Source organism: Apium graveolens, chromosome 2, assembly GCF_009905375.1.
Source record: "Apium graveolens cultivar Ventura chromosome 2, ASM990537v1, whole genome shotgun sequence".
Classification (NCBI taxonomy): domain Eukaryota; kingdom Viridiplantae; phylum Streptophyta; class Magnoliopsida; order Apiales; family Apiaceae; genus Apium; species Apium graveolens.
In genome coordinates, this window is record NC_133648.1 from 253,039,093 (window position 1) to 253,047,367 (window position 8,275).

The window sequence follows — 8,275 nt, forward strand, 5'->3', positions numbered from 1 at the left end:
CTTAAGGCTGAAGAAGAATTCCCCAAGGCAGCTTCCTCAAAGAAAGACAAGGGTAAAGCTCTTTTCATAAAGTCTGATACTGAGTCATCAAGTTCTGAGAGTGATGATGACTCAGATTCCGAAAGCTTGCCTGAGACCGATGCTGATGAGGAGATGATGAAGCTGTGTGCTCTTATGGTGAAAGGAATCACCAAGATTGCATACAGGAAGTTCAGGAAGGGAAAGAATTTTTCCAGAAAAAGCATAAGTTCTGATAAGAAGAATTTCAGAAGATCTGAAGGCAGAGGAGGAAAGTCTGACAGAGGAGATTACACCAATGTTAAATGCTATAACTGTGGTGAGAAAGGCCACATATCTCCTGACTGCAAGAAGGTAAAGGGTGACAGAGGCAAGGCTCTTGTCACAAAGAAGAAAAGCTGGACAGACACTTCAGACTCTGAAAGTGAGGAGAACTATGCATTGATGGCAAATGCTGATAAAGAAAGTGCTGAGAGCAGTTCTGAAGCTGCTGAAACAAAGGTACCTCAAACTACTTATGCTTTTCATACTGATGATATTAATGAGTTGAGAAGATATCTTAAAACCATATTTGTTAGTTATAGAGATCAAACTTTAACATGTGAAAGATTAACTTCTGAAAATCTTGCTTTTAAGAAAAGAAATGATTTCATAGAAAAAGAGTTAGTTATATTCCATCAAACTCAGAAGGATAGAGATGATGCTTTTTATGTTAGGGATGAAGTGCTAAAAATGAATGAATCTCTAAAAACTGAGTTAGAAAAGGAAAGAGAGATAATCAGGACTTGAACTAACTCTGGCAGAACAACTCAAAATTTGCTAAGTAGTGAAAATTGGAAAGAGGGCTTAGGTTATGGAGAGAATAAGAATGATAAAGGAACTGAAGAAATTAAGCCTGTTGTTAAGCAAAAGCCAAAGTTAAAACCTGTTAAGTTTGTAACTGTAAAGTCTGATAATGAGAAATCAGAAGTTAAAGAGGAATTAATTTCTGACAAACTAAAACAGGAAAAGACAGCTAAAGTAAACATAGGCTTAATGACAAAGAAGCAGCTTAAACATAAGCTGAAAGATGTCAAGAATGCAAACAAGGTAAAATCACCTAGGAAAAATAGGAATGGAAAGGAAGGTGTGAATAAAAGTAATGATTATAAACCTGTTCCTGATGCTCCTAGGAAAACATGTCATAACTGTGGAAGTTCTAACCATCTGGCTTCTTTTTGCAGGAAAAATAAGAATATTAACTCCTTACCTTCAAAATCAGGAGTTAATAGTCAGTCAGTTAGATACAAACCACAAAATCCTTGTTTTTATTGTGGTAGTTTATGGCATTCCATTTATACTTGTAAGGAATATTATAGTTTGTACTATGATTATTATCAAATAAAACCTTCTTTGAAGAAAGTTTCCATTGTTCCTTCTAGTGTAAATTCTGATTCAAAGTCTGATAATGTAAATTCTGATAAGAAAAATGTTAATATAAACTCTGATGCTAAATCCGCTGCAAATGTTAACAAACTTAATAAGGCCAAAGGATCCAAGCAAGTCTGGGTCCTTAAAACTAATAATTAGTGGTCTTTGTGATTGCAGGGCAACAGGAAAAATATTCTAGTTCTGGACAGTGGATGTTCAGGACATATGACTGGAAATAAGGCCCTGCTATTAGACTTTGTGGAGAAAGCTGGCCTAAGTGTTTCTTATGGAGATGGCAACATTGGAAAAACATTGGGATATGGCAATATCAATCTTGGGAATGTCATCATTAAAGAAGTAGCTCTGGTCTCAGGACTTAAACACAACCTACTGAGTATAAGTCAAATCTGTGACAGAGGTTATCATGTTGATTTCTTTGAAGAACACTGTGAAGTTGTGAGTAAATCTAAAGGCAAAGTTGTTCTGAAAGGATACAGACGTGGTAACATTTATGAAGCTAAGCTTTCAACAAGTACTGATGGCTCTGCAATCCGTCTGTTAAGTAGAACATCAATTGAAGAAAGCTGGAATTGGCATAAGAAACTCTCTCATTTAAATTTCAATAATATAAATGAACTGGTCAAGAAAGATCTTGTGAGAGGATTGCCAAACACAGTATTTGCTCCTGATGGTCTTTGTGATTCATGTCAGAAAGCCAAACAAAGAAAATCTTCATTCAAGAGCAAGACTGAATCATCAATTCTTGAGCCTTATCATCTTATACATGTTGATCTATTTGGTCCAGTAAATGTCATGTCTATTTCAAAGAAGAAGTATGCGTTGGTCATAGTGGATGAGTTCACCAGATACACATGGGTGTATTTCTTGCACACAAAAAGTGAAACTACATCTATCTTGATTGATCATGTCAAACAGCTGGATAAAATGGTCAAAGATTCTGTGAAAATTTTAAGGAGTGATAATGGCACTGAGTTCAAGAATTTGATAATGGAAGAGTTCTGCAAAAGTCATGGAATAAAGCAGGAATTTTCTGCTCCTGGAACTCCACAGCAAAATGGAGTTGTTGAAAGGAAGAATAGAACTCTCGTTGAAGCTGCACGTACAATGCTTGAAGAAGCAAAGCTTCCAACCTATTTCTGGGCTGAAGCTGTGCAGACTGCTTATTTTACTCAAAATGCAACACTCATTAACAAGCATGGAAAAACACCATATGAGATGGTGAAGAAAAAGAAGCCAAATCTGAAATATTTTCATGTATTTGGATGCAAGTGTTTTGTTTTCAAGACTCATCCTGAACAGCTATCAAAGTTTAATCTAAAAGCTGATGAAGGAATCTTTGTTGGATATCCACTTTCCACAAAAGCCTTCAGAGTCTATAATTTGAGAACAAAAGTGGTCATGGAATCTATCAATGTCTCTTTTGATGACAAGAAGATCACTGGTCTTAAAGATTTCGTTGACCATGATCAGCTGAGATTTGAAAATAAAGACTCATATTCTGATACTGAAAATCCTGACAGTCTAAGTCCTGATACTGTAAACTCTGATGGATTAAACTCTGATGTTATTGAAACTGTGGTGACTACGTTAAATGAAGATATCCCTATGCAGGGGGAACATACTCAAAATCCTACCACATCTCAAGAAACATTCGAACATGCATCTGGCTCTTCAAGTTCTGATTCGTCAAGTTCTGATAAGCCAAGTTCTGATAGTACTGAAAATCTAAATACTGAAGAATCCAACTCAGAAAGCATAGTTTCAGGGGGAGCATCAGAAAATGAAAATGAAGATAGCATGGATCATGGGGGAGCATCCAGTTCTAGAGAAAACCTTCCATCTGCAAGGAAGTGGACAAAATCACATACACCTGATTTGATAATTGGAAATCCTGATGCAGGTGTCAGAACTAGAACAGGTACTTCAAATGAGTGTCTTTACAATTCTTTTCTCTCTCAGACTGAGCCAAAGAAAGTGGAAGAAGCTCTTCAAGATGCTGATTAGGTGCAAGCAATGCAGGAAGAGTTGAATGAATTTGAAAGAAACAAAGTCTGGACCCTAGTACCAAGACCAAATAATAGATCTGTTGTTGGTACAAAGTGGGTATTCAGAAACAAAACTGACAGTGATGGCATAATTACAAGGAATAAGGCAAGGCTGGTTGCAAAAGGATATTCTCAACAGGAGGGAATTGATTATGATGAAACATTTGCACCAGTTGCTAGGTTAGAAGCCATAAGGATATTTTTGGCTTATACTGCTCACAAAAAGTTTACTGTCTTTCAAATGGATGTGAAAAGTGCTTTTCTCAATGGAGAATTGGAGGAAGAGGTATATGTTGAACAACCTCCAGGTTTTGTAGATACCAAACATTCAGATTATGTCTACAGACTTGACAAAGCACTTTATGGACTTAAGCAAGCTCCTAGAGCATGGTATGAGACTTTAGCTCAGTTTCTTCTGGAAAGTGGATTCAACAGAGGGACAATAGACAAAACACTGTTCTACCTCAACCATGGAAAGGACTTACTTCTGGTCCAGATTTATGTTGATGATATCATTTTTGGATCTACAAATGACAAACTTTGCAAGAAGTTTTCCAAACTTATGCAGTCAAGATATCAGATGAGTATGATGGGGGAATTTAGCTATTTTCTGGGCCTTCAAGTCAAGCAGAATGAGGAAGGCACTTTTATTTGTCAAACCAAGTACACCAGAAACTTGCTAAAGAAATTTGGAATGCAAGATTGTTCAAGTGCATCCACTCCAATGGCCACTGCAACAAAACTGGATAAGGATACCGGTAAATCAGTAGATATTACTGACTACAGAGGTATGATTGGCTCTCTACTCTATCTAACTGCTAGTAGACCTGATATCATGTATGCTACCTGTCTTTGTGCAAGATTTCAAGCAGATCCAAGAGAACCTCACTTAACAGCTGTAAAAAGAATCTTTAAGTATCTTAAAGGAACAGCTGCTCTGGGATTATGGTATCCTAGAGAATCAGATTTTAAACTAATAGGTTACTCAGATGCAGATTTTGCAGGTTGCAAAATTGACAGGAAAAGCACAAGTGGAAGCTACCAATTTCTTGGAGGCGGATTGGTTTCTTGGTACAGCAAGAAACAAAAGTCAATTTCCATATCAACTGCAGAAGCAGAGTATATTGCTGCAGGAAGCTGTTGTGCACAGATTCTTTGGATGAAGAATCAGTTACTGGATTATGGGTTAACATATTTCAAAATCCCTATTTACTGTGATAATCAAAGTGCTATTGCTATGACAGGTAATCCAGTTCAACACTCAATGACAAAGCACATCAGCATCAGGTACCACTTCATCAGGGAACATATGGATGAAGGTACAGTGGAATTACATTTTGTTCCCACAGATCAACAGTTGGCAGATATCTTCACAAAACCATTATGTGAAGCTACTTTTACAAGATTGGTAAATGAACTTGGAATGGTTTCAGGTTTCTTCTCTAAATCTGCTTAGACTTGTTCTGTGTTATCAGACTTTATGCTCAGTATTTACAGAATTAATCTCATTGTGTATTCTGTGCTTAATTGATAAATGTCTTTAAGTACTGACTGTTATATGATATATGTTTCTAAATTCTGATAAGTGATATGTCTGTTCTAGTACCTATTCAATCCTATGAGGATAACTGTGCTAGATACTGACCTAGTAGTCTTCAATAAACAAATGATTCCATGGAAGAAGTAATTATTTCAGTGGAAATCTTATGACACTAGCAAATTCTGATAACTGAGCTTAGTTAAGTTCACTTTGTATATCTTATTACTAAGTCACAAATTAGAATAATGCTACTCATCTGTTAAGTTCTGATACTAGTAAAACTGCTGAATGTACTAAGTGCTGATAGACCTCTCTTATCAAAAGTAAAAGCAAAAAGATCAAAGTTTAAAATCAGGTACTCCTTTGAGATCTAGAGTAAAAATGTGAAAGGGACGACCCAAGTGCATTGCTGGTATCAAGTAAATAGGCATCAGAAAAGCAAAATATTTTCTTGGTGACTTTTCACACTCTATGATTACTGGAGAAATACTCTGAAAATAGCATAAATTCTGATAAACAGTCGTGACTCACTTACACTGAGAAGCCACTGTAAAATAGAATTTCAAAAGATGCATAAAATTAGCACAAAACAGTTGAGGTGGACTCAAGCATAAACTCATTCTTCAGTCGGTTTCAGGACAATGACCGATCTTTAGCAAAATTTTAGTTATGCCTTATTTCTAAGATGTACTGCAGTGAATCAGACTTTACTCTTTGTCTGTTTTTAGCTTAATGCACACACTAATCACTCCCTCTGAATGATGAAAATTTATGTGGTGGTCTATGTTATTTTAGATAAAACAGTCAATGTGTCATTATTACACAAATTCTGAGGACAAGTTCTAAGTTACACGTTCTGATGATTAAGTACTGGCGTCCATAACTCAGAACTTGTATGAGTATTTACTAAGATAGGCATTCCTTTTTCGAGTTAAGAAATTTTGTTCTGATGACTGTTAAGTTCTGGTATAGGTCTAAGTTCTGATTTCTCAGTCTAATCCTTTACTTGGCTTATCTTTGAATAAAATTTGATAACAGTCTCAGTTTGTACTCGAATATGTTGAAGTGGAAGATTAATAGTCACTGTGATTAGGATTAATGGTATTTGTACTTGAACAGACCACTGTTTCTTGTGTTTTGTGCGGTCTAGACCATGCTTCCTCTTTCCAATGACTGTTATTCTTTTTCAAAGTCTAGGGAGACGAGGTAGAATTAATTCTACCTGTCAGCATTAAATATCTTTGCATCTCTTGGCATTCTCTTGCCTATATAAGCAACCACTTCACATCAGTCTTTCCATCACATTCTTCTCACACACTTATCCTCCTTCTTCTATCAAAAACACAATGGTTCGATATAACATGTTTTTGAACAACCAAAACTTCACAATGGAGCTAAGTTGTGCCGATTGGCAGCAGGAGTGGCATGTAACAGCCATTCCTGAGGAGATCTGGGATTCTGTCCCACAGGAGGTGCTAACTCACCTCCTATTCTTCTATATGGACTACCATCGCCATCTGGAGTGATTGGAGGAGGAAAGGCGGGAAGCTATCTGTCAGCAAGAGTGAATCATACGACTCGCCATCTTGTTCGTCGAAGATAGGAAGAGGAAGATGACTTAATCTTGTCTTCTTCCTGTTCTTCTTCATCATCAGCTTTGTCAGGCTTCTTAGCTAGGACTAAAGCTGTTGACATTAGGATTAGAAGCTTAGGGAAAATCTTGTATAAGTATTGATGTCATTTCCATTTCATAAATGTATTGTACTTGATATATTAATGAAAATTGTTTTTACTTCAAGATTTTGTCTCTGAGTTATTTTATCTTGTGTTGATAAATCCTGATTGATATTCTGATGACCATATAACTTGTGCTTTTATATTAAGTTCTGATTCTCTGTCAGCACTTATCATCGAAATTATCTCGGTCATTTTACATGTGATGTATTTTCAGAATATTCATGTGATGTAGTGAAAAATAATTCAATCAGTGCTAACAGTTTAAATTTTGAATTAAAATTGTTTCTCTTGATAAATGGAACGGTTTTTTCCTTGAAACTAGGCAACTGGGTAAGTAATGATTCCTGTTTTCTCGAGCCCAGTAACTGTCCGTTATTACTGCATGTCTGACAGGTGTCCAACGGTAACATTTTTGTTCAGAGTATAAGTACAACAGAGAGAAGATTTCTTTAATCTTTTATTTTCTTTATACTTTATCTCTCTCCTTACTTTTACTCTCCTTCTCCTTCTTTCTCATGTTGGTTTTTCATACAGACATTATCTCAAACACCTAACAGGCATACTTGAATCTCAATATTTTTTTCACATGGCACCAAAGGATTTAATCATTGATGGAGCTAAGTTTGTTCCAAATAACTATGCTGCAATTCTTGATCATGCTGAAGCTCCATCTGAATTGCATTTTGTGCAAGATCTTGTTGCACACAGTGAGATTGGGTACGCATTAACACAGCCTGAAGTCTTTTCGAGTCAACAAGTTCTGACGTTTTGGCGGACTGGGCACTTTGATGATGGTGGTAAACATGGCACTCCCAGTATTGTTTTTGAAGTGGGTGATTCATCTTATGTAGTCACTCCTGGTACAATACGCAAAGCTCTACATCTCCCAGAAAATTGTACTTTTTCAACTCCAGAGGAATCAGCACTTCAGGAGTTAATGGCTGATTTGGGATATGAAAAGAGTCTGACGAAACTTGGACAGTTGAAACGGGCTAATATCAGAAGAGAATGGAGTTTCTTCTTTGACTTGCATCACCAAAGCTTTTGGGAACAAATGTTCAAATTTTGATGCTATCCCAATTCTGAGTCAGCACATAGGGTATGCTATTATTCCATCAAACTCATTTTGATTTTGCAACTGGAATAATTGGTTTTATTGGGGATAGGATGACAGAGAATAGAAATATTATCTATTTCGCTAGATTCTGTCAACTTCTATATACTTTTTGTACTGATGAACCTCAATTAGTCAGTTCCTCAACCCCACCTTTTAGAGTTGCAAAACGATACTTTAATGATCTGGTAAATGCTGATATAAAGAAAAAAGTGGTTAGACCATTACAGATTCCTCAGTCTGTAAAACAGATCCTAGTAAATGCTGATCCTGATACTTATAGATCTGTTTACTTTGATTTCCAACCAACCACAAACACCCAAAAAAACCATCATCCTCAGCACCTACCACTCATTCTACTCAACCTACCCTCAGAACTTATCTCAAATC